At 40.7% G+C, this 27213-nt stretch overlaps 1 protein-coding gene across 7 annotated transcripts in view; it reads right to left on the reverse strand.

Moving 5' to 3' along the window:
• Positions 1-27213, reverse strand: part of LOC144521904 (transcription factor SOX-6-like) — a 118276-nt gene that overhangs the window by 82906 nt on the left and 8157 nt on the right. For 6 of the 7 annotated variants that reach the window (XM_078256564.1, XM_078256563.1, XM_078256561.1 and 3 more), the window contains exon 2: positions 16124-16193. The gene's annotated coding sequence lies outside the window, so the exon portion shown is untranslated. Of the gene's footprint in view, positions 1-12562; positions 12962-16123; positions 16194-27213 lie in introns of all 7 variants that reach the window. The other variant, XM_078256562.1, reaches the window with a different exon arrangement.

Consider the following 27213-nt stretch of genomic DNA (forward strand, 5'->3'; position numbering starts at 1 on the left):
CCTGGAACCTGGCGACTTGGCAGAAACAATCAGGCATTGTGGAGCGTGGACGGAGGGGGACCTGTGACAGATGAGAGCGGGAGAGAGAGGGCCCCCTCTTAGAAAAACAGTACACAAAGCGCCATTCACAACCCAGGTCCCTTCTGCCACTTGTAGAGCGAGAGAAGGGCTCCGACAAAGGCCTTCGACTCAACCAATTGGGTGTAAAATCTCCAGCCGTCCCAGCTGGATAGAACTTAGGAAGTGGGAAATGCCAAAGAGAAAGAGAGACAAAAAAGAGAGGAGAGAAAAAACAGGAGGAGATAGAAAACTGAGGACATTCCTTGGAATTGTTTCTCTGTTGGACAGTCCAAAACAAAAATACAATGGAAGAAAATCAAAAGGAAACTGAAGGTTTAAATAGAAAAGCAGAGGAGCAACTGTCGCAACACAACTTCTTTTTATCAAAGTTGCGATGTTCCTAGATTTCAATTACTTTTTTGAGTACAATGCCACCATAACAAACAGAAACGATGGTCAAAAATACAATAATAAAAGTTGTTATAAATTAAGATTATCCTTTAAAGGTACACTCCAGCGATTTTGTGATGCACTTCCATAAAGTTGAGCAACTCAGAAGAGACAGATTTAAAAGGAATGGTCAAAATCAAAGTACTAGAGGCCAATATATCCTGACTTTTGTCAAAAAATGCTGGATCCTACACTTCCAATAATGCAAATTGATAGCCTCTATCATTAGACCCCTTGCCTCTTAAATGCTCAGGTCTTTCGAACCTTATTGCTGCAGTTGTTTGATGGCCATCAGTAAGTCTGTGATTATACTGGGCAACTCCCAGGTGTGACTAAGTAGCAGGGCATTGCTAAAAAGAACATGTGTGCTCAGTTACTTTTCCTGGATAAATAAATGAAAAAAAAAAGCATAAGGGAATTGGCCTTGTAAGAGAATGGCTCTTAAATCTTGGGTCTGTCTGGACTCTCAGATCATCGCAGAGTGCTGCACACAGAGGGCACTGTCATAGGTCAGACATGTGGAATGCGAACACACACACTGCCCTGTTTTTCTCCCAGAGATTCCCTTGTCCCAGCTCTTATGCCCAAAATAGAAACGTTCAATGGCAAGGCCAGTCACCCCCAAACCAGCCCATTTCTTCACTGCCTTAATAGCAAGAAAAGCTGTTTTGTTTTCTGAAATTCCAATCTATTAACATAGATTTCACTGTAAGAGGCAGCTCTGTTGCCAGCAAAGCCAACAAGTAGCTGCTCTATTTCAAAAGAGTAGGTGCTTATCGCTTGCAACTGAAGGTATTCTCTATCCTTTTCATGACTTAAGTGAAACAATGAAGGGAGGCAAGCAGAAGGCAGACTCTGTGCGCGATGATTGGGTTAGAACAGTGCGTACATCAATCAGCCATCACAACCAAATTCTCAGGTAAACAGAAGTCATTGTGTGATCAAATGTTTCACTGAAGAGCTATTGGCCTCGTTAGAAAGTATTTACAACCACAAGGCACTCAGAGGGGATGGGCAAAGGCAGCATTCAGGCAGGGTACAGACTAAAACTGAATTAACTCTTATTGAACTGAGTGATTTCATTCTACAACAGTAAGAATATATTGCAGTTGTCATGTGAAAAACTTGACTAAACTAATGTATTTAGTTTAGTCTTGGCATTGTATAAGCCATGAAGAGACATTACCATTTGGTTATTTTATTAACAATTTCTCAATTTAATTTTCAAAAAATGTAAAAACATTAAATGTATTCTAGTCCATTTGGCCAACCATTAACCATCACCATTACTGAACAGACAAAGAAAAGAACTTGATAGATATCACAGTACCGCCAACCCTGTTTGATTGACACGTGATGCCTGGGAGTTGCAATGCAGATACACCAGTAGGTGATTGGTAGAGCCACATTAAACTAGATCCCACAGGTAGATGGCACTGAGGAATGGGGATTATTAGCTGGTTCGGTAATAGTATCAGCCTAGTTCGGAATATCAGTTCAGAAAATCTCTACGGTTATGAAAGGTAAAGCCGTTTGTAAATCTATATTCAACAATCATCAAAAAAGCAAAACAACAAGATTGATTGCGTTATTGAACAGAAGACCTAATGGAAATCATTTATCATGTTGCAGAATCGAATCATTAAATAGGAATGTATTCTTCAAATACATCAATGAAACACCAAATGTACTGTTCATGAAAATTGAATAACTTTTTAAAGTCCGTAAAATCTCTTCAAATATAAAATTGCCAAAACTATTCCATATTTATTCCATGGAGGAAAATGTAGAAAGACATTCACTGTATCCAGTGTCAACAGAATATATTTCAATACTCACAAGTATTGCAATTTAAGGATTTTGTCTCTCATCAGATCAGACACCTGGAGCAAACATCAGGTTTGATGTCTCCATTAGTCCCACTGATGGAAAATCTCAATCAAAGCCAATGATGGAACACTCAAAAAATTATGAATGCGTCATTTGTGCAGCGAGCGTAAACACACACCACTATGCCGGGTCTCTGTGTTCAGGGACCCGGACCAAAACCGCAGACCCCAAGAAATCCAGAAGTGCCCTTATTGACCAACACCCTCCCTTGTGCTTGTTATTTTTCCTGGCATGCGAACACACCCCAAGCTAACACAAATACAGTACACATATGCATTTATCTACTTCATGGCAACGATACAGAGTAAACCATTGAAGAAACCATTGAAGACCAAAGTCAACACTCGGTGGCTCAAAAGGACTGTTTGTCCAATACCTCCCGCTCACAGTAGTTAGAAGACCTGGTCAGTGTGGACATTTTGTCTATTGATCCTTAAAGTAGAACATTTTGTCCAGGTAGCTATGCCATTATATAAACAGACAAATTATGACCATAAAACAGCAGGCTTTGTACGGTACTTAATAGAAACAAACAAAAGCAGAACAAAGCATCTTTATATGTATATATAAAACAAAAAAATAATTGTAGATAGTTAAAGACATGTTTTTGATTATTGAAAGCATGTTGCATTTCATGCAAGATGTTGTGTGAGTCCTGGACATTTTAGACTTTAAGTGATTTTGTAATTTTAAGCAAAATTCAAATCACAGTCAAAAACCACCTAAGACCCTAGCCTGCTGTTTGCAAAATGTATTAAATCAGACTACTTCTTAAAATGGTCTCTTGCTTGAGGCCCAAAGACTATATTATATCTATTTGGTTAGAATCTGGACAGTGAAGACTTAAAGTGTGCATAAGAACATATTTCTATTTCCTCAGCATAACAATAAAAAACAATTTTGCAATTGGAAATTACTTGACCCAGAGGTAGCATGTAGGTTGGAAACAGGAATGAAATAGAACTAGTAAAAATAGAAGAGCACCAAGAGTAGAACCCTGAGGAACCCCACAAATAAATGTTGATCTGCTAAAGGTGGACACAATACCTTAATCAATCAGGAGCAGTTTCAAAATGCTACATCATTATAATATGAGTAAGAGTATCAAAGTAATGATAGCCATGAAGCCAAAGTAATGGCTCAACAATACATCTGATAAAATATCTGTCTTTAGATAAATATAATTAATGACACTTAACAGTGCAATAGACCACTGCCAAACTTTGGCCAAATGTAAGTAATAAAATATTTCATACATCTTACGGAGAGAGGGCTTTACTTCCATCAACAATGATCTTGACGCCTGTGAACAGTCAACATCCATTTTTATGCATGAAAATCTCTACACCGACACTCATTTTGATTTATATGCCTTTATCATCTCTCTTTCCCTTCACCTCTTTTCACCTCCGATCTATATCAGTTTAAAGCGCAAACAGCCTGCCACACCTTAGAGGTGGTAGTCTATTTATCAGCAGCTAACTACCATATGTCTTCTCACTTTAAGCCACTATCCTTAGTATTACACCGGTTACCTTTGACCTCAAACATAATGCCATTGTGATGCACAAATAAGCTTGTTACAAACGTTTTAAGCCTTGTGCTTCAATCTCTCCACGTAGGTGACAGCAGCTGTAAACAAGGGAAAATCCAATTATTTTAAGAATATAGACCAATCTGTGGATGCCCTTTTTCCAAGGATGAAAACTGTTTTTGAAGTCGTACCTCTGTATATAAAAAGATCTCACCCAATATTTGTCCAAACAGAAGATGCAAGTGGATATTTTTTAAAAGTACCCAAAGGAAAGCAAATATGTTTACTGTGCTTTACGTCAAAGAAATTAAGCAGATTAAGCAATCAAACTGGGTTAATTTTCCAAAGGGTTAAGTTTCAAAAGTATCATTGGCAGTAAAGTCTATTTCAGGGTGACATCAACAGTAGAAAGTCATGATAGAAGCCTGTGGCGATACAACAGCTGCCCTCACACATTTTTCAGAGTGATTACATTAGCCCTAAGGCTAGCAGCAGAAAAAAGTAAGCTTCAATAAGTCATTACAGGACTTAAGGGTCTCACCACAGCTAAGAACAATCAACAGACACCCATGTTTACTGTTTTGCAGTGTTACTAATTCATTCAGTTAATGTTGATTTGAGAGGACATGATGGCAAAGAGGGACAAAACCTCTCTAAAAAACAAAAGTGTTATGTTAATTGTTATTTAGACACATACTGCAATGACAGTAGATGTTCAGATATGGTGGACTACAAGGCTTTGCAAGGGACCAGAAAAACTGAATTAATAAATACATACCTTTTATTTTAGCAAATTCAAATGAATGGTATATTTGCAAACATTATTTGTGAATAGATATGAATGTTAGATTGTAACGGAAAAAACAAACTCATTTAAAATGTTGATGTAAACAACAGAATTACAATCTAACAAGGAGCTCAAGAGTGTCACATCATCTCTAGGGGTATCCAAACAGGTGGCTTTTAGAGCGCCCAGGAGGCGCAAAAGCCTGCTAATCCCAGATTAGGACTGACAAGTCGTTTCACTTGATGCCCCCATTGTAATCCCAGTTGCCTCTCTATCCTCTGACAATGAGCTTTGTTCCCTATCTCAGAAAGAGCTTTGAGGATTTCCTCAGCTTTGTTAGCATGAAATGGCTGCATTATTCAGAGGCATGCTACTTTTATTCAGTCGCAACAACATATTTTTATTGAATTATTGACCGGCCTGAATGCGTAATGTGTACAGATGGTTCTAACAAGTCATCTGTGTTTAGAACACGGGATTTAATTGATACTCATTTTGGCACTGTGTAACTCTGTCCCATATACAGACATGTCAAGGGAAAGAGTGGAGATGTGGAGGAATATAGTATATATAGTATAGTATATATAGTATATATAACACATCAGGCGTTCATGTGACACCCTTATCCAATACCCTAAACTAACATTCTTAAATTCAACAATAGTATAAAATGATGTTTGTATAATTTTACCATCTGAGATATGAAATTCATAATGTCATGGATTTTAGATATATTCCTATATTTTATGACATATGAGTTACAGTACGTATGGCATACGTAACTGTTATTTTAGGATTTGGCTAAGGAGGCAGTTGATGTAACTGTTAACTGTTAACAATACAAATAACTGATGACTAATACAAAGAAAACCCAATAACAAACAAATCAGAACTCTGATTATTGCAATCTCCAGTATCTAAAACATCAAAGAATAAAAAAACACTTCTGTTCCTTATCTTCTATAAACTGTCAGGCCTGATTGTGGTAATGATTATGTACACTGTAATATAATTTAAGTTTTATCCATTATTGAGCTTCCTTTCATTAACTCTGGACGAGAAAGTCTAATAAATCGCCGAGATGTAAAACAGGAATTTGAGCTTGAACTTGAACGCGGTGTGAAGACGGTAAAGTAGAAGTGAGGGAGGCAATGCTGAATCAGCAGTGGAGCACCGTGAAAACTTTTTCTCCTCTCCAGGAGCAGTTGTCTTGTTTGGCAGTTGGAGGCATGTCAGTGTCCCCTGGCATGTCGAGCTGTCACAATCCTGACTAATCCTTTCCTTTCCAATCCTGTGTCCCCTGGTCTGGCTGCAGCCACTTGTTATAGAGTGTGTGTGTGTTTAACTGTATATGTGTATTATGGGAAACAGGCTGGGAGATTTGAAACAGTTATGTGTGAGTGGTTACGATACATCTGATACCATGGACGAGTGGCCTATATTAAATAAACACATGTCGGGTAGAAATGTTGAAGAGGCAGTTCTGTGGCCAGTTCATACTAGCTGAGAAAAACTGAGCGAGGAAAGTAAATAAGTCACGCTTTACCTTTCTCTGGAATATGAACATAAGCAAAACACATATACAAGAACACATGTACACAGTCACATTTTTGAGTGTTGAGAGGTGTGAGTGTGTGCTACCAGGTCAAAGCCTCTCTATACTACACAAGGTATCCATTGTCCTTTACCGGCCCACAGCGAATATACATTGTTCACGGCACACAAGGCCTCACTTCAAACCATGTAGGGTGTTAATCCAGCCAATCACAGCAGCCGTTATCCACATGGACTTAAGCCTTTGAATCAGGGCAAATATATAAGACTCAGGTGGGGTTATTTATTCCAACATGACTGACGTCAAGAGTGGAAAGTCTGGCATATGTGCATCAGGAAAAAAACCTTTCATATCAATTATACTGTATTTTGCTGCTCAGTATTATCAATTAAAATTACACAGTGGCCTTTAAAACAGTAGTGATTCTATAGTACAGATGGTTCATAAAAGCTTTTACATTTGTTGTTCTGAGGGGCTGATGTTGATAGGTCTTTAATGAGAAAAATATCCAGGCTCGGAAGCAATTTGCCGCATGTTTTCAATTAGTCTGAAATAAATAGGAAAAGAATTGAGCAAAAACAGAACACCACAAACAGAAACAACGAGAATTTAAGACACGTAAGTCACAGCATTGCTTCCACCGAAAATCACCATAGGGAATAAATGACAAACTTCAAAAAAACAGGTAGATTACTACTTAAGTGAATGTATAAATATCCCATCTTTCTCTCTGTTGTTGGTTGGACTGTGAGTGCAACAGTTACTCGTCCAGCTGTCCTGATTTTTATCGCAGTAAGTATCCTATCTTGACAAACCTCTCATGAGACTCACGCAAGAATTTCACAGTTGCTGGAAGGGAGCAGCGTTTTTCATAAAGCCTATTTTTTTGCTTGCTGCTCCGCTGAACGAGGATACTCTCGTCCTCTGATTGCTCTCTCTCTCTTTCTCTCTCTCTCTCTTTTGAGCCATTTCTCTCTCCATCGCAGCACTGGGCTTGCAGGCTGTAAATCACAATTAGGGGGTTCATTAGATATAGCTGATTTATTAAGACCCAGGGCTTGTCTGTGGGCCTTTCAGCCATATATTAGCTGACTACAAGATCTCATACATAGTTATGAGACAAATTGTTTACTGTATGGCTTATAGAGTCATATGCCAATAGACATTAATTATTGAGTAAGACTCCATAGGTTAAATTAATAGCAACCAGATGATAAATCATTTGCATTTGTATATATCTTCTTCAGCAATGCCTGTACGCAGCACTTTTAACTGCCTATATCCAAACGCACATCTTTTAATTAATGACAAATTGGCAACAGCATCAAAAATCTGTCTCTATTATCAGCCAGTGATCCAGGATTTAAAAGGAAGCCAAGCATTTTGGAGCCTCATCCAAAGGCTTTACCAAACATACTCCGGAGCTGCTTGCCCTCTTGAACGTGCACACATAAATTTGGCTTGTGTTCATATCACAGTTTCTCCAATCTTAAGTAGTGTCCCTGGCTCACACAATACAGCATTGTTTCCCCTGTAAATCAAAGCGCACTTATCAGCTTCTGTCAACAACTGCCTGTAAACACAGGACCCAGATCAGGTGGTGCATATATGCTTTCATGTGAGTGTGCTATGCAGTATGTGTGCAAATAAAATAATATTTTTTCTGACCTACTATTCCTGTTCTGCCAAAGCTGTATGATTGAGTTTATCAGAAACGCAAAGCAAAAACATCCTGAAACTGCAATCAACAGCTTTTTCCAAAACAGCCTTTCAGGATCTGGGCCCGCATCCAAAACCATTTGTTTCTTTCTCTCACTTTTTCTCCAACATACCAGCATGCCTGCTCATCCCCTGGCACGTCATGGGCCGGATCATTAAATCTCAAGGGTAACTGTAAAAATAGTTCTGGATTAGTCCCAGCTTGAACAGGTGAGCTCCAACTTGTTCAGGCCTATTTATAGTGAGTGTAAAATCCTATTGTTAAGAATAGAGGAGGGTTTACAGAATAGATGGGAAGGAGAGAGAGAGAGAGAGAGAGAGAGAGAGAGAGAGAGAGAGAGAGAAGTCTTGTCACCGTCAAAACCCTTCCTGTTCTTAATCTAGACACTGATCTGATCAGAGGAGAGATCAATTAGATCAAGTCTAGTGACATATACATGCCTGTAAGGTGACATAAAGATAAACATCACATGTAAAATCTGTCTCAGGTGTGTGTTTTTGCCTTCTTGTAAGCATTTTGTAGTTTATACTATGATTTCCTAAACCTTTTATTAGCCTTTTTATCATATAATTGTCTCAACTTACAAAGAAGTGTAAACTATAAAGTCCTTCAACAGAATTTAAAACATAAATAACATAACATAAATTCAATCACCAACATTTGGAAAGTTACAGCGTGAGAATTTTACCTTCTACAGAGGGACTCTTTATTTTTTTATTTATTTTTATTTTTATTATTTATTTTTATCAAACTAACAATTGTTTTCATTATTCATTATGATTCATCTGCCAATTAATTATTTTTGTCAACTAATCGATAAATCATTTGGGTTATAGAAAGTAGTGAAAAAAGGTCCAGGAATTGCTTGTCCAACCATAATAAGTAAGTAAAAAAAAAAGAATGACATAAACAATTAAATCAATTATCAAAATAGTTGCCTGTTCATTTTCCGTCAACCCTTTATTTCCCATGCACCACATTTCTCGTATACATCAATGCATACAGCAGTTAACAGTAAATGTAATTAAAGTTTACACACACACACGCGCACACACTTTCCTCTGGCTGACTCCTGGTACATGACTAATTGACGGTGACAGAGAACAAAGGAGAAGATCAGGGGATTGAGTGTGTGACACACAGGTCAGAAGGAGAGGAGGTTTAGTCTCTAACTGTAATTACGGGCAGTCAGGTGTCACCGGAGGACGCAGCCAAAGCCGATACCTCTGCACCCTGCTGGGCTGTGTGTTCCAGTCGCAGTGGGTCAGGTCTGCTGAGTGCATGATATTCATGTAACTGGGTAAAATTCCAAAACGTTGACATGCCTCGCCACCAGCGTCATCAAGACGGATTCAGGTGCATTTGCTGAGCAGACAAAAGCAGAAGAGATGGAGCGCTGCAGTGAGGGCTTGAGTGTAGTAGTAAGAGGAACTGTTTGGATGACAGGCCCCTGCTTGATAAACCTGACTAAATAAACATTTACATCCAATCAAAACCAGGCAACGTGTTTGATTTATATCAATTTTGAATTGCTTTGTTGCTTCATGTCTTATTGGTAATTGAAATAATTTGTACTGAAAGTGAAACTAAGCTTTGAACTTAAATTCATGGAAATCATTTTCATTTCTAAGCCTATTCTAAAAGGTTATTGTGGGGGTAAAAAAGAAGTACTTCATGGTATGAATTACTGCTCAATAGTCCACTTGTTATCTTGTGAGCTTTGAGAAACATTGTGCCATTAGTTTTAGTTGCCCAGCCTCTTTATCAGCGTAGCCTCTAATTGCTCGACGGCTCGGTTGATTTTGAAGCTAACCAGGAGCGATGTCATCCCTCTGCTCTCCCTACAATGGGCCTCATTGGATTAAGTTCGAGCAGGCTTTGTTAAAAGCTGGTGCAAATCTAATCAAGGAAGAGACCTCAATTATGCTAGCATGTACTTAAACTATCAGATCACTAAAAAAGAAGGAGGGGGTCGGCCAGTGTAGGAATGCAATCAGCAGCCATTAAAGCCAGTTCATTTTGGCTGATGGCAGCTTTAAAATGAGACGCAGGATTTTTACTGTAATGAGCATACTGTAATTATGAGGATGTGATGTTGGTGTTTGGTAGAGAGCTGAATTCAGGGTTGGGAGAATAGCATGCACAAAAGGGAAGCTACTCACAAGTCCCTCTGGAACAGGTGTTAGCATAGCAGAAGAAACATTTTTGCAGAGGTGGTGCTTTGTGTCCCGACCTTCCCGTGGTGTGGTCTAATATTGTATTGTATTGTAGTGGGTATACTGTACTGTATATGTATGGGCCTGGAAGGGGGGCCATATCACAGTGGGGGGTGTGGGTGTCTTCCCCCAGGAAAATCTTTCCTGCATTCTGACACACTTTTATGCACCAATTTACGGTGGAAATCCCTTTAATTAGCCTACGCAAAGAAAAAACACAGATGACAAATCAAAATATATCAAAATAACAATGTCATTGCGCATTTTTAAGTGGGTATATGGGAATCCTGGAGCTTTCTTAGTGGGTATACTGCGTATACCTGCGTATCACGTAGACTACACCACTGCGACCTTCCTTCTTTCTACCTATACAGGCAACATTCAAACACGAGCTGTTTAAAACCCCTCTGTTTATAATGAAGTGTTGAAGGAAGTCAAACAGCTGAAAATAACCTTCTTTTTTTCTAGCTATGGCATGTTGGAGAATGTAAAAAGGCGTCAAAGCATTTTGTTTGTAAAGAATACTGTGCTGGATGACCATTATCTAAGGACCAGGTGGCGTCCCCTGTAGCCCTGAGCAAAACAGCTGATATTGACCATGACCTCTGACCTCCATGAAATGTGACAGTTAAAACAGGAAGCAATTATCCTGAAAGTCAGCAAGTCTGGTGTCATTTACTCAACAGGAGGCCGGAGGTCCAAACAGATAACAGTTGTCACCGGAGAAATGAGAAAAAAGATGTGAGCATGTACATGTGGAGACAGTGACACAGTGTCGGTGATTACACACTCACAGTGTGTGCACACACATGCAGATACACACGAGCTGGGTTTCTGTCCAACTTTTTTATTGGCAATTGTGAAAGCTGAGTGGAAACTTGTCTAAAAACCTTATACACTATCTATGAAGAAATATTGAGTATCTTCATCTCAGTTTATGACAAGATTTGGACATCTGGAAATGTTGAAAAGTTGTTAAAATTGTTGCAAAATGTTGTTTATTCGAACAGATTTTTGTTTTAAACATTTCAAATGTTTCTGTCGATGTGATGTCTGGCATTAAGAAAGACTTTTAGGTATACTTCACCCGTGAAATAATCACCTGTATTTTATATTACTCAGTCCGTGTTGGCTTGAATTCTTGAAGAAAAGTTTGTTTTTCTTGCATGCCTCCACAGTGACCGAAAAATCCATAAACAGAGAAAAGTCTTGATAAATTGAAGTAAAAGGAGGCCGCATTTAAACTATATCAAAACAGTTTAAACTCTGAGACAGCTTGCGCAGTATAATCACAGTCTCATTTATCCAGTCGTATTCTCAGTACTTCCGAAAGACATGTATTTTTCCTAAAACCTCACTATTTAAAAGACTTCCGCATAAACAGTCTTAAGCTTGCACAGGCGCGCTACTCGCTATATAAACGTCGGTTGAGATAATAATTTTCACCGTTTTTGGATTCTTTGTTCACCGAGGAGGTGAACAAAGTTTTCTTTAACAGGGTGAGTAATTGATATGCAAATTATCGTTTTGGGGGTATTAAAGTATTCCTTTAATTGCAAATGGAAGTGCATCAAAAATTACAGCTTTTCAAATTACGGTCTTACATATTTCATTTGTTTCTAGTCATTCATCATAGTAGGTTACACAAAATAACAAACTTTTCTAAAGAGGAATTAAACACAACTCATCCCTAACAGAGCCCAGTGTCACTGTAAAAAAAAACTCGCACTTCATTTCAATATTTTACCCGCTCTCCTCCAACTTCTGTCCTGCCAATTTCCTGTGTACTACAGTTCACTCCACTGCCAACTCCTTCGCTTGGCCTGGCCGGTATGTGTGTCATGTGCTATTGCTGGAGCATCGGCACCGGCACTGAAGCCGCTTCTTTTCATCAGAAGGTTAATACTTCAGCAAAAAAGGTTGTCGTGTGAGAAGTCGGTTTTATGTACGGTTAAGGGAATACTACATTGACAGGCAGAGGAGGGAAACTGATGAAGACACGCTGACCTCAGGATGTCTCTGAATCGTTTCGATAATCTGGTCTATTACAGTTGTCCATACATCAATCACTCTCGCACTCACATCAAGTCAAGTAGATGTTTCAGAGCAACTTAACATCAGTGATACATTCAAGGACAACTGCGACCTTAAAAAAAAAAATAAAAAATCTTATTCAGGCACCTCAAACAGGGGTGTTCCCTTTTCCTGTCTTCCTACCTGCCAACATTTTTCACTCTTTTCACTTGCCACCAGAGCGCACATTTCACCCTCAAAGTAACTGACACCATAATTCCCCCAAAGTATATATTTCTGCTTATTAAAATGATTGCTGGTTGGAAAACAAAATCACCTGGGGAAATCTTTACATGAAGGAATAATGATTTTTCCTCCTCCAACTGTTGACTCATCAAGGCACCCGTAGACGCTGCCGTGGAGAAGACCAGCGGGCCCCAGTTGACAACCAGTTGCACTGGCCACCTCCAAGTAGGTGTGAATGTGTGCAGTGGCCTCCATGTGAAGCAGTGTGTTGCTGAAAAGGAGCATGCATTTCCATAAAGTACCCTTTCCCTGGATAAATTAAAGGTTAAAATATAGATCCAGAGGCTGCTCTCCTCCTTCACCTCCCTCCTTTCTCACTCTGCCTCCTCATCTAGCCTGTGCATTACCTCATCAGAGGAGGATCTGCCTAAAGCCGCAGCGGTCACACAACAGACAAAAGCGCTCATCTCCAGGAAGCCGCTGCCGCTGCCTGTGGTTTTGGAGAGAGGAGAAGAGAGGGGAAAAAGTGACTCAGCCCCACGGCTCCTTTCTTCTCTCTGCCGACTTAGGGATAAACTGAGGGATAAAGCACAGGGGGAGATAATATTTAGAGCAGGCCCCATTTCAAGGGCAATAGAAGAGAGAAAGTGGGGTATGAGCTTGGGTGGTTTGGGAAGTAGCCATGAGGGTCGGTCTATACTGTTTCTGGTAGAGGTAAGCTACTTGCACCGTGGATTTATGTGTAAGTGGGGAGGAACCGCTGCTGGCCCGGCCCTGCCTTAAAGCTCCGGCCGCTGCAGCTCCACGAGCCTCTTCAAAGCAAACCAGATGGGCCTCAGACGGGATGTTGATGAGGCATGAGTGTGCAAAACACAAACATGCATGCAAGCACAAACACAAATAAATTGATACAGACACAGCCTGGAAAACAACTAAATACATAACACACAAACATATGTACTTGTCGCACATGTGCTGGTGAACTGGCACGCATGAACAAATGTGCTGACTTGAAGTGTGGCCGTAGCAGATCGCTGAAGCTCAGTTCTCTCACCATTAAATAAGGTTACCGCAAACTTGCAAGGCATTCTGACAAATCAGATGAATCAAGCAAATGTCCAAGCTCAAGAAGACATAACAGCTCCCTGTTAACATAAGGTTAGGTACTGAGAAACAACACTAAATTGTGTTAGCCGCTGCCCATTAGCAGCGCTGATTTGTGATATACTGTAACGCAGTGAAGTTCACATACAAAGCTGAAAAATGCAGAGAAGGACATTGTTTTTGGGGAAGCCAAACAGGTAACCTCAGTGAGTTCATTAGCTCATTAGCTCATTAGCTTACTACAAATCAACCCAATAGCTGCTTGCTGTCCGGTCATTTTTCTAACTCTTTGCAAATGACTGCCATTACAGCAACCATCCGTAACAACAAAGCTCCGCAAATAGGCATAGTCATGAAGCATGAAGTGGCTGAAATCTTTTCCCGCTGTGCTAGGACTTTGCAGGTTCTGCATGTATAACTCAGATGAAAATTCCTATATCTATAAATACCATGCTGGAGTAACACACATTAGATGATACACACTATGATCTTATTTTCCTTATCGCTTAACTAATTTTAAATGCAGAAATAAAAAGCTGGATCTAGTTCTCCACGCTCTGGCAATAAACACAGTGTAACCAATACGAACCTGTTTCAAAACTGATTTTGTGAAATGATCAGTGATGTCAGATCACCCAAAACCATAGGCGATTTTAGACCCTTTTTAGGGGAGGCTCAAGCAACTAAAATTGCTGAATGTTAGAACATTGTGTCAAATAGGTCGTTATTACTAAGACTTATAAAGTGTCAGGTTTAGTTCCATCATAGTGTCAAAAAACATTAGCTGACATTGTTTAGTAGCTCAGAGATTATCGGCTAATAAAATTACTGATTTAGCGGGGGGGGGTTAACACTTTTGCAAGGCACTGTATCCGTGTCACATTCTCATTAGGGGCTGAGACCCCCTTAAGGTCTGATCCTGGAACCGCCCCTGCCCAAAACATTAGTCATAGACACACCCCAGCTCCTCTGATCAAAACCATTAGATACAGTATGTACAGTATACGTCAAGGCCTTGACTTTGCAAATCCTCCAACACGCAGCAGCCACTTCCTTCCAAAGTCTTATGAAACAAAGATGTCCTGTCATGACACGATCTGTACCCTATAAAGACTATAATTTTGTTAGGAGGGTCCACTTGTCATCTTACCGCCATGTAATTAGATTTGAAAAGCAATTGCATGTTAAAAGACACAATAATGTGATTTCGAGTTTCCAGATGAACTGATGAGATTAAGGGAGTTTGATGGAATTAAAAATGGCCCTAAGTGGTCCGGTTTCCTCCCAATAATGACACCATTTCTTTCTTCAAACGCAGCACAATTAGTCAGAGGAAATGTATGTATGATGCCTGTATTAATTACTGTGATGTTTGTATTATTTTATTGCTATTTAGTCAGTAAAATAATCTTAATATAATCTTCCAAAGCATCCAAAATATCCATCAGCAGACATTACGCCAGTTCTCTATGTTTTTGACTTGTGAACCCCTAAAATGAAGCTGTGTCTACTTGTAAAATCTTGTCACAGGTTGCATCAATCAGTGACCCCTAAATAGGGTCTCAACCCCCCTGGGTGGGAACCATAGCTCTAGATTGTGATACAAAATGATTTACAGGAGCCATAAATCAAGCCTTTGAAACTGAACTCCTCAACCAACCAGCAGGACACAGATTATCACCCACACCAGAACACTGACGCTTGTCTGTCCAATGTGCGAGCGAGTTGTCAGTGAGGCCACTTGTTGACCCAGCAGTGACACGGCCCAAGGGCCACTAGAGAGGGCCTTAATAAGTATTCTTAAACAGGGGGATTAGCCAGATGGTCAGATCACTCTTTTTTATCCAACCTCTCCCATTGTACATTTCATATGTCTCCCGCCTCTGCTGAAGCCATCAAGATCGGCCACTGGGACCGCACTAGCTTAATTTGGGCTAGTGTTACCTACAGCACCATTTGACTCCAGATATAATCTTTATTGCTCACAGAGAGAAAGTCTATTAAAAGGCATACTGTAGGTCCCTGCGCTGAAAGGTTCCTGGAGTGATGCCTGTGAGAGTCTTTAAAAGACCCCTTTCTTCACCCAAGTGAAAGCAGCTATTGAGGGCGCACAGGGCAGAATACTAACAGGAGTGGAGGTCTGCGTTTGCCGTGAAACAAATCAAAAGCATTCTGTATGTGCCGGTGGAAGGGGAGAGAAGCAGTGGACATGAACAGAGACAGCTAACGTGGACTAACACACACCCACACACACACACACACACACACACACACACACACACACACACACACACACACACACAAACACACACAGTAGATTGCCGCTCTGCTAACAGCCACTGGTGCTAAGCTTGGTGTGTTCAGACACCAGCAAGTGTTGCTCTGTTCTGCTTCGAGGAAACAATTATGTATTCTCTATGAAAGCTTATTATCTGCCATTTGGTGGAAGCAATCATCCAAAGTGCCAAACAGTGGCACAACACAAGCTGGCAGCATTACAGTACAAGGAAATAAATATAATTTGTATCAACTGATTTGGGAAACTTACAGAAATAAGAGACTTCAACTCCAACAGCCTCTTCTCACTTGTGGATGACTTTAAAATTCATGAACGTCACCTGGGGAAAAAAGGAAAACAAAAGAAAAATGATTATTACCATGTTTCTTCTACAATTACTTTCATGTAGTATGTTTATCACCATCGCCATCAATTAAAGGGACATTTCATCCAAAAAAGTCTAGTCTAGTCTAGTGGTCGAGACTTACAGATAGTTTGAAATGATTTGTCCAGGTTGATGAGATATCTGTTTCTCAGATTTCCTCCTCTAACCAAATACCATGGAGATGAAGGTATTTCATTTTACAGTCACACTTTTCACTATAACTAGCTTCTACCAAAGAAATAGCAGGTTTTATTTCTAGAAAGAGATGTTGCGATTTTTAAATGCTGTGAGCACCAAAAATGAAATTTCATTCACTTCTATTGTTATATAGGGGGAGAGACAGAAAACTCAGAGACAGGTATCTTACAGGCAAGTAAACCCCAAACTATCTGCATGGCTACATGCCACAAGAGGTAAGTGAGAACATGTGTTTGTTGTTGCCTTATGCAGCAGGAAACATTTTAATGAACACTGACCAAATTCTTCACATACTGCCAACAAATTGAGGTTTGACAAATTTAAAATTGTTTTTGGAGCCCTGTGAATGCACTCTCGACCCACCTGAGGTCCCTCTGTAGTGGATGTTCAACACAGAACAGAGGTCCTGTGTGGAGTCCACAGCAGAGCCAACAGAGGATCAGTGTGTTTCTCACACAGCACTTTCACTGCACAAACAACGGCACACACGCAGCCACGCAAAGCCTAACAAACGACAAACAGCGTGATTCTTGAACGAAGCTTTGAAGTCGGAAAAATTGGCTGCAATCTGTTCTAACACAGTTAGTGATGCCTGATATTTTCTTTCAAAAATTGATTCCAATTGAGAGCAGGGGAGGTGGGGGGGCGGGGGGAATCTCTCTCATCAAATGGACAGCTAATCATTCCTGGGCTGCCTGTCTCGAATAGACCACTCTGACTCAGAGAGCTAACCTGGGGTCAGCCTTATCATAGCCTCACATGCACACAAGCACACACTACAGACAGCCATTTGCTAAATAAAGGGTCACAGGAAACAAGTAATAACATTAAAGAGGTCAAACTGCCAATGGAGAGCTATGAAAGTACCATGTTTAGGATGGGACCGCCCCGAGTGGGCCCCAAATTAAGAGAGGATGGGAGCTAGTCTTCATTGAGCGTGGGAGGCCGCTAATTAAAGAAAGAAGTGAACTGGATATGGAGAGACTTAAGGAGAGCGGCTGGGTTCCCACAGACAGGCAACAAAACACACCACAGCAGCATTTCTCTGACACTATGCATCATGATGGCTCCCCAACACAACATCTAACTTCTACAAAGAGAGCAATACAAACACGCCTTTAGTTCCACAATTTGAGGCTAATAAACATGCCTTTGATTCCACAATTTGAGGCTAATTGAGAACAATGAAGAAAAAAGCAAACACTGGGCATGTATGATCTTTTATTCATGTCTTTAATCAACCAAACGGTTCTCTCTTGGATGCATTTTTCCTCTCGGGGCACAATTAGGGGTAATTCTGACTAGAACAACTCAAAGGCTTGTACACTAAGAATTTCTTGAGATAATAATAATGATAACAAATAGTCTGCAAAAGCACACTTGTGTGAAACACCACGGTAAACATTTCCATTAAATGCTACTTCTTTCTTTCTTTTTTTTTTGTAGAAGAAGCAGTTTTACCCAAAAAAAAGCTGAAAAGACAAGTACTCGAAAAGCCAACGTTTCAATTGAGCACCGCTCACACTCTGCGGCTCTCGCTGACCCGTCTGAACACGTTCCAGATGTCTGCAGAACCAGTTATTCTGTTTCCTCTCCTTTTTTTGTTTAACCCCCCTCTCTTCCCTCCATTCCTCCACTCCATACGCCCTGCCACTCATCTGCAGATGGCAGACCTGACACCTGGAGGATCCTGGGTAATCAGAGAGACAGCTGGCTGCCCAGTAGAGGAGAGCTGCAGCCAAACCCACATGCTCTCTCTCTCTCTCTCACACACACACACACACACACATTCAGCAACAGCCTTGTGTGCAGGAATACACAAAAAGGAATACACATAAATTAATTCTGCACAAAATAGTCCATGTGTTTCTGCACACACTGACATGTACATATATGTGAATACTTTATATACACTACTGTATTTAAAGGGCGAATTACACTTAGTTAAAATGTAGAATTAAGGTGTGATCCAGCAGAAGAAGTGGATAACACATCTTAAACAATAAGATGTTTTATCAGTTATTGTAACTACATTGCACTTATTGAGGGTGTAGCAGAAGAGTTCATGAATATAGATTTCAATACCTGCCCCTTTAGATTTTCAAGCTCCTACGTGTGCAAAAATAACCCTCTGTGAGCTGCAAAATCTCTACATATGAGGTTATTATTATTATTATTATTATTATTATTATTATTATTATTATTATTATTATTATTTTCAAAAATGAGGCCTCAACATTTTTCAAGCGGAGACAAAGGAAGTAGTGTCGGAGCATAATTCAGTATTGTCATCTTTTGGCTTTAAGTGAAATCATATCGTCACAACACACACAAAACTGTTGTTTACATGAATGACCCCAGCAAACTCTAATAACAAAGTAAGCTGTAAAAGGTTTTGTTTTACACATGTAAGTAGTTTTTTCTGATGTATAACATACAACACACAAACACAGTGTGTGAACTGAATATCTAATATAACACTAGAGTCTGTCCATTCTATCTAATTGTGTGATTTTGCAAATATTGTGAGATACATTCTCATCCACCTCTGAGGGGAGCTGACATAAGGGACTCAGGCTATACAGCCATTCCTGGCTCTTTCTGACAACTGCAGGAAGTACCAGCTACCTTTTTGGCCCAACTGCTGTAAAATGGCGCGTGTTACTCTACCGTTGAGCCAGCGGCAAAAAAAAGCACCTGTTTGGAAAAGAAACTTTGCGCAGCAAAACGAACAGCCTCAGACTTGCCTTTGGCAAAAGCAAAGGCGTGACATCATAGCATTACAGACAGTAACAAGAGAGCTAAGAGATATGTTGCACGACAAGGAGATACACTGTATTACATTCAGAGCGATGCCTGCACCTGCACAATGAATGCACGCATTCACGCAACAAAATATGCACAGTCCCAAATGTTGTCTTGTTGCAGCTGTCAATGCCACTTGTGCAGACGCGGACACACTGGAGTAAGAACAATGGAACTCTATGAGACAGAAGCTCCCTCAATGAGCTTAGCACCACATGAGGCTCTGTGCTGCCACTTCCATGTCTGCATCACAGGAAACAAGTATGGTTTCCAAGTAATCATATGGGCAATTAAACCAGAATGAGGTTCACTTGACCCATAAACGATGAGCTTATAGCACACGTTGACTGTCTGAGGACCGCTAGCCATGTTGTTCAGGCCTAGCAATGTTTCTGTTGTTATTTGTCTGCGTTTTCTTGCTTGAAAACTTGAGACTTCTGAGTATTCACACTATCTGATGTTTTTGCCCAAATCTTGCACTTTGATCAGAGTTGTCAGATATTAATCTATTTCCCACAACATTTGTTGATTTAGTACTCATTTGCTTTGCTTAATATGTTTTGGAGAAAATACAACCGCTGTCTTGATTACATTCTCTGTCGATGCTTTTTATCAATCACTAATGTTTGCTATCCCAAAGTCCAGGATATGTTTGAAACAAACTAGTTCATACAATGTTAAGACAACTTTTGTTTATAGTTTTTCCAAACGGCCAAACTCAAAGGTAAAGCGAAAAGCATGACACCATATAGAGGGGGGCGAGACCCAATAATCAGTCAGATGGGTATGATGGCAAACTCTTTTTCCAAAGTCTTAATGGTGTTGCACTCCAGGGACAGGGAAACAATTAGAGGAATAAAAAAGAGAGCTTGAGGTTCAAACCCTGCCTACTTTTTCACCTCCTCACACCCCCAATTACGTTGTAGAAGAGGCGTGGGAAGTTGGGTTTTTGGACACTGTTTGACAATCCAACAGGCATACTGGGTTAACGGACAGATGTCAGAAGGGTGCCTGATTGGTGGTGTGTACATAGCACAGAACTTTGAGGTTTTAGGCTGATAAAACACTTGATGGGGAAAGATAATGTTTCAATATAAAGATTTTGTGGTTATGTTGCTAAAAAAAAGAATGGGGCTGCAGATGTGCTTGTGCGTGGGCAAACTGCTAGTCAGAACACCTTTAATAGGTGGAATGAGGGAAGGGGATGTTTGCATGAGTGAAAAGCCTTTGTGTTCCCTTCACAAAAGACCTGGGTGAACATTAGAGAGGCTTAAGTGACGACCGTATTCTCTCTCAAGTTGCTGTTAACATGAAATATTGCTAAAGTAAAGGGCAGAAGGGAGGGAGAGGGTTGGTAGGGGCAAGCACCAGCACATACATCTAAACCTCGCCCCTCTGCTCACTACCTTTAAGAGATTACATTATGGCGCTCGCCATTGTCCTGCTTCTTCAAGACAAAGCCTGTTCCACTGTGCTAACAGCGAGCCTTGGAAAGATTGTAAAAACAAGAGGTGAATGTTAAAAGCAGAAGTGAATAGGATCTCTCCCTTCTTTTGTCAAGCTGGTAAGGTATGCACAAACACATCGCTGCGTGACAAAGAAGAAAGGAAGGCCTTGTGAGAGAAGGAGCAGGAAAAAGTTGGAGCGTCTTCGCATGAAAAGGCCAATACCGTGAGAAGTCGCCTGCCTGACTCCTGGGTCTATAGAAAAAAAGTATTTGGATGAAAGACCCCCAAAACACACAGAAGGCATTACGCTAAAGACAAAACACAAGGCCTGGAATGATGACCTATGGCTACAAAGATAAAAAGCTTTTTTCTGGAATATAGAACATTAAGGTTGAAAATGTTTTTATTTCCATTTAAAAAAAAAAAAAGGAAAAAAGATAACGATAGTACAAAATAACATATTTATCAAGAATGTGAATTTTCTTCATTTACTGCAAAGTGATTTCAGATGTATGAAGAGCAGCCAACCACTGCTAAGCTTCCACTATCCCAGCCTGAAGTCAACCTTGTCACGACCCAACAAGGCTTTAACTGTCAGGGGCAATAATGAGGGCGACCTCGGCTCCCTCTAATTTACAAGGCCAGCGCCAGCCTGTAATTAATTGCTGCGTGCATAAATGTAAATGAGTCCACTGGGGAAGCAGAGGGAGAAAAAAAACGGCTGTCAGGCCAATATTCCAGCAGGGAGCAATCTGCGAGAGAGGGAAATGATTTAGAGGACAGCGCACAAATCTGGTGCTCCGGAGAAGCTGAACGTGAGGGGAGGCTCGTTGTGATGGTGGAGGTGGTAGTCAGGAATGGTTAAAAAAAATAAAAAAAAAATAAAGAAGGAAAAAACTGTGGTGGCAATAAATTTCAAATGTTTTATTTCAATCTTCTCCTCCCACATATGTCTACAATTTGTATTCATAAGAGAAATCAAACACACAGTTTATCTGATCTGCCAGACCCAAACTCCTCCACCCCACACTGCTCTGACTTGTTGCACAGAGGAGGCATGTTTTTCTAAAGAATGAATGCAAATATTTCATTTCACAGAAACGTTTATCATGATGCAAACATTTATTGAGGCTCAAGACTTTTTCCTTTATTTTGCATTTGTACTGCTCTGTCCGACACTGAAACAGACTTCCTGCCAGGAGATTCAGCCTGAGTAAGTGATTACAACAGTCACTGATCTAATATCCACTACGCTGCATTTTCAGTCTGTCATTTTATAATGCCACTCACACTGTGTGTCAATCTCAATTTAAAGCTGTTTATAATTTTGAATCTTAAATAATCCAGAGAAAGTTAATGGAGTTTGTATACTATCGTTGACATGTATACACACATTTGCACCTGGCAATGTACCAGTACAACTCTCTGGGCCACAGAAACAACTCTACAGGAGGAACGGGGCAGATTTTAATTAGACAAATCACCAAAGTTTTATAACTATTGATTGGGTGGGTACTGACTCCGTTTGTTTAAGTCAAGCAAATCTCTATGGCGATAAGCGGTAATTTCAGGTGTGTTTTTGGATCTCACATTCACTTTCACTTGTTTTTGACGTTTCATGTCTGTAGTCATCGCTCTTTTAGTAACAGTTGACTCTCAACGCTAGCAGAGACCGGGAAAAAAACAGCACGCCGCTCTACACACAGATGAGTTGAGGAGCGAGTCTGTTGAGTTAGCTCCGCCTACCCTCCCTGGCGGACCAACCACTGCTGGGTGAGGGAAAATGCTTTAATCACTGTTAGCCACTTGTAATTGTTCTTGAGAATGTCGCCACAGGCACCCAGTTTGTATTTTTGTAAATGCTGTAAAGGGCTTTCATCAGTGGGCCAAAGACTCAATCACCATTGTGTTACCTCATTCAGCGGCAGTGACTTAACAGACATTTATTTAAATGAAAGTCTTTGCGATTTTTACTTTAAGACATTGTTTCCTTTAATCTAAGTGTTTAGGTTATGTCAAATTGGTAAAGTGTTTAGTTCTCTTCAAGCTGATGCACACCATGACTCCCTCCATTATCACCATTATTATCTTGTAACTTATCCTCCACCTGCGAAAGTCGTGGAGCTGCACAATGACAAAGAGCACATTAAATCAAAGAGAGGCAGACAGGCGAAATACGTAATAATTTATGGCAGCTACAATAGCGGCTCTCATTCATAAATGTCCAGCACAAAAGGCCGCCGCTTAATTCCCTTCATGTGCACCATGAACAAACAGGCACAGAAACCATTGTGCATTGAAACCTGCAACACACGTGAAAACCACAATGTGTGGGTCAAAGTAGTGACACTTAAAGACACACACACACACACACACACAAAAACGGCGAGCCCCGTAGCAGCCACAATAGCGTCTTTATGACATAAGCTCCTTTTCACTACAGTGCTTTACAAAGGCAAATGAGATTTTTCCTATAGCAGGCCTCCAGAAATAACAATTGACATCACAGGCCAGCCTACGTATGTTTCCCATATTAAACAGGGACACACAGTGTAAGCTCCTTGAGAATGAGACTAAACAGCTTGCTGAGGCAGCGATTTTCCCCCCTGCAACAGCAGGCCCTCCTACAGGGAACCATCGACTTGAGGGACTGTGGCAAAGGGCCATTTTATTGTTACACACCGGCTGCGGGCCAAGACAAATGCACTACCTCTAACAATACAGTAGTACGATTGGCCGGATTGGTTTCAATGCAGTCTCATCTCAGACTGAACGGTAAAACAAAGTTTTCTCCCAAAAACAACAGTTAACATTAGACACATGAAATAGCCCAACAAGTGGGTCCCATGAGGAGTGCAGGTCTCTTCAGATGGCTCACACAAGAGCACACACACACACACACACAGTGCTGCTACCATTGCCATTAAGTGTATCTTGCCTATTCTTGTATGCAAAACCTTCTGGCACAAATGTCAGCAGGCCGTCCGTACTACCATCTAAAGTGTGTTGGATTACGTGGCGGAAACCTGAGGTCTGAGCCCAGTCAGCTCGATACTCGAGCCAGCGCCACTCCTCTGCACAACCCGTCATCACTGAACACCACACTGCACACTTCTGCTAATCCAACAGCGTGTACAGAACATTGCATACTATGTATAAAATAGACAGGAGCGTGTCAGGAGCATATCTTTTATGAATACGTTCCCAGGCACTGTATAGTCCTGGGAACTTCATGACACAAGGAATGAACCTGATGTGTGTATCTCACAAAGTCTTTCTTGCTTTCAGAGCTGTCCGTCAAGCGGTACGTTTCTATTCTGAGCCACACAGTAGATCGCCAGCTCTCTCTCTCTCTTTTTCACTGTTGCCTCTATCTCTCCACTGCGAGCCAAAACGCTCACCACCATCTCATGATGACAACGGCTCGATTAAAGACTTCTTTACGGCCTGGAAACCATGGCAACGCCCTGCGTAGACAAGCTGGACGACAACCAATTGGATCTGGGCTCCGGTGGGTGGGACCACGCTATATTGGCCCTCACTACTTTACCACAGGGTCATTTTGGAGGCCTCGCACGGCGAACCCTGCTGCCACGCCCCATTACTCCAAACCACTACGAGTGGTAAAGTGAAGGTTAGCCAGCCTGCTTTTAGAGGAGGGTGATGTTTCTACAGATGGGAGGAGCAGAGTCAAACTGTAAAAACAAAGTAAACATGAGCTTAGAGTAAAATCATGCCAGGCTTGTTTGCAGTTGTTTTAAATCTGAAAAAATCATCTTAAAATTGTAACGCAAGCGCGAGCTGCAGTCTGAGCATTTCTGCTGGGCAATAACCACGGCTGACCAGTTTGACAAACCTCTAGCTGAACACTAGACTGGGTAAATCCAGCGCCGATCTGCCGGCAATTTGATTTCGCCCTGCAGCTCAGGCTGGAAACCTGTAATTTTTTCTATCCTGCTTCCGTTACAAATCTGCGGGGACCAATCACAAACTGGCTTATCCACCTGGCGTGCTATTGGCGGGTTTAATGCAATGACGATAGAGAAGCGACAGCAAGCAGCTTCTTGTTTACATTCAACATGGCAGCCACCGAAGCACAGCAACCCGTTGATGCCGCTGTCGCTGCTGTTTTAACAGATTTCAAAGGCAAGTTTTCTCTGAAAACGGAACAGAAACTTGCCCTGGAACAATTCCTACAAAAGAAGGATGTGTTTGCCTTACTACCGACCGGCTTTGGTAAAAGCCTAATTTACCAGTCACCCGGATCGTTGGTCTGATTGGTTGAATGACTATCCAATTGCGTACAGACTCATTTGAACTATGCCCGTTGATCACACCTCTTTGTCCAGTAGAAAATACAGAGCAGACTCCCCAGACTAATGTTCAATCTTAAAAGATTGAGCTCGGTCTGGTGATAGCCAGACTAACTGAACACCGAAAGCTTCGGCATATTTACTTTGTCACCTACATATTCAGACACACACCCATCGTCTCTGTTTTCTTTTTTTCCCTCCTTCTTCAGGACACATTCTTCCACAGAGGCCATGTTTGTTTCCTACTGTGGAAACACTTTGATTAGCTCTATATCGCCCCCTTGAGGACTGACGTTTGTTAAATCCACCGATGCGTAAAAGTGCACGATCAGTAGGGGTGGGGAAACAATTGAAAATCGTATATATCGTGAATTTTTTTGCGACGATTTTTAAAATTGTTTCTTTTCCCAAGAATCAATATTTTTTTTTATTTATTTTTTTACCAATGATTCACCTAAATATTTATGTTTATATGGTACCGCTGACTGAAAGCAGAAAATGCAGAAAATACATGTTATGTACTTCTTTACAAATGAAATAAATGTCAGACTGACTGACTGACATGTGATGCACATTCTTTTTTAGAAAACAATTAGTTTTTAGAAATGTCTCATGATATATTGTCTCTAGAAGGGTAGTATTCAACTTTTGTTTTTGTTAAAGAGGGAAAAGAAAATCGCAATACTCAATACTATCGAATCGCTATATCTCTAGAATCACAATAAACAAAAAGCATATCGTCCCAGCCCTAACGTTCTGTACGTTCACTGGGGACGTGCGTTTATGCCAGATGGGCCAGGGGTTGACATTTGCGTTCGCGTACTTGCAGCATGTTTCGGTCGTAAGTCAGAATATCTGAGATTCGGCTGCTTTGATTCAGACAATTGTTTTTGTAATCTGTCCCTCACAAGTCCCCTAACTTTTTAAATTCTAATTAGCTGACAATCCTTAATTTTAAATGGTAACTTGGTATGTTTTTTTCCCATTATGCTTGCATTCTTACATAAAAAAAAAACATAATAGAGGGTTTTCACCGATGTTACATTCTGGGTGGTAACCTGGATGCACGGCCATATTGGAGGCATTCGGTGTAAACAACTGAATGGAGTAATGGAGTATTGTGCACTTTGGATACTTTATTGCTTGTAATCTAAACAACAGAAGAAAGCTCATCAAGCGCGTCCAAGATGCAAAGCGTGGAAGGACCACAAAAAAAAAGATCAAATATTTTGAGAAATTACAGTTTACTGGCGGTGCAGATCCCTCTTCTTGGATCCATGGCGACCCAGTGATTCTATCTTCAGTTGCATATCCCGATATAGTCAACTACATGGTTTTCTCGTCGAGCCCTTACACAGCGGAATAACCAAATCCTACAAAGTTTGAGTCTTATAACCAGATGGTGTGTGGATGGGTGAGAGCGCAGTACAAGTCATTAACGACTGTTGTGTTGTGAAGGCCAAAGTAAGTAATGTAATAACGTCTTTAATCAACTAACCTTAACTGTATTAATATCATTGCGATACTCAAGGTGTAGCCAAAGTGACTCTCAATAGTTTGTTTTTTCAATTCAAAGACCAAACAAGACAGAGTTTTCCCTCGTAGATCCTGGTTGAGCTTTGCCAACCACAAGCGCCACCTTTCCTCTGATAACTTCTGGCATTCCTCTCCCTGGTTTTTAATAACTTTTGGAAGTCGATAATATTCCAAATGTTTTTCTCGGTCTGACCTATTGGTACAACCTAAAACATGGCAATAATTAACCATTTTCCTTAACGCCGTTCGGGATCTACTTCAGTGCCTGTGCTTTGTTGTGATGCGGAGTACCTCCAACATGGCGACTTCGGGTCTGATGACGCATCTGATGACGCGCCCGTGAAAACCCTCTATTACTTGTCTCCCAGACAATTGTCATTGTGAAGGTTACACAGACTATTTTCCTATCCAGGCTGTTATATCTTCCAAATACTTCAAATTTCATATCTAACCTTGTTAACACAATGCACCAATATCAATTAAATGAGTCAACTACAAAAGAAGGCAGAGTAAAGTCCCCTTTTGTAAATTTGGAGCTAAGAAAGCTACGTTTGACTGTCGGCTCGATCATGAAATGTGTTGTGTGTCTTCGAATGTGTATGTGTGCGTGTTCGGGAGCAGCAGGAGGTCTTTCCCTCCCTACAAACATTTCTGCACATTGCTTTTTATCTTTTC

The sequence above is a fragment of the Sander vitreus genome, chromosome 8 (assembly GCF_031162955.1).
Source record: "Sander vitreus isolate 19-12246 chromosome 8, sanVit1, whole genome shotgun sequence".
Lineage (NCBI taxonomy): Eukaryota > Metazoa > Chordata > Actinopteri > Perciformes > Percidae > Sander > Sander vitreus.